The following is a 591-nucleotide window of genomic DNA, read 5'->3' on the forward strand; positions in this document are numbered from 1 at the left end:
CCTACTTTAAATACTCCTCCACTGACCAGACCACTGCTGCCCGTGTACCCCTGGAACCAATTATAAAGTGCCTACAGCCAGCCCATTTTCTTATGTTAGGCCTTTGAAGCCTGTCTGCGGTCCCTACTTTAAATACTCCTCCACTCACCACCACCAAGCTGCCTGCCCGTGTATCCATGTAACCGCTGTGAAACTGCCATGAGCCTATTGTTTGTTATTTTAGGCCTTTGATAGCCTGTCTGCGGCCCCTACTTGCAATACTCCTCCACTGACCACAATGCTGCCTGGAGTGCCTGCCTGTGTATCCATGTAACCGATGTAAAACTGCCATGACTGCCTACTGTTTGTTATTTTAGGCCTTTGATAGCCTGTCTGCAGCCCCTACTTGCAATACTCCTCCACTGACCACACCAATGCTGCCCGTGTACCCCTGGAACCTATTTAAAAGTTCATAGAGCCTAGTTATATATTTTATTTACTATTAATAAGGCCATGATGGACTACGCTGTACCACGCTACAAGCTAACCAGTCGACACTTCTTTTGCGAGAAAAGCCATCCCAACCCTCCACCAGCATGTAGAAGACCGCAT

Source organism: Ranitomeya variabilis, chromosome 5, assembly GCF_051348905.1.
Source record: "Ranitomeya variabilis isolate aRanVar5 chromosome 5, aRanVar5.hap1, whole genome shotgun sequence".
Taxonomy (NCBI): Eukaryota; Metazoa; Chordata; class Amphibia; order Anura; family Dendrobatidae; genus Ranitomeya; species Ranitomeya variabilis.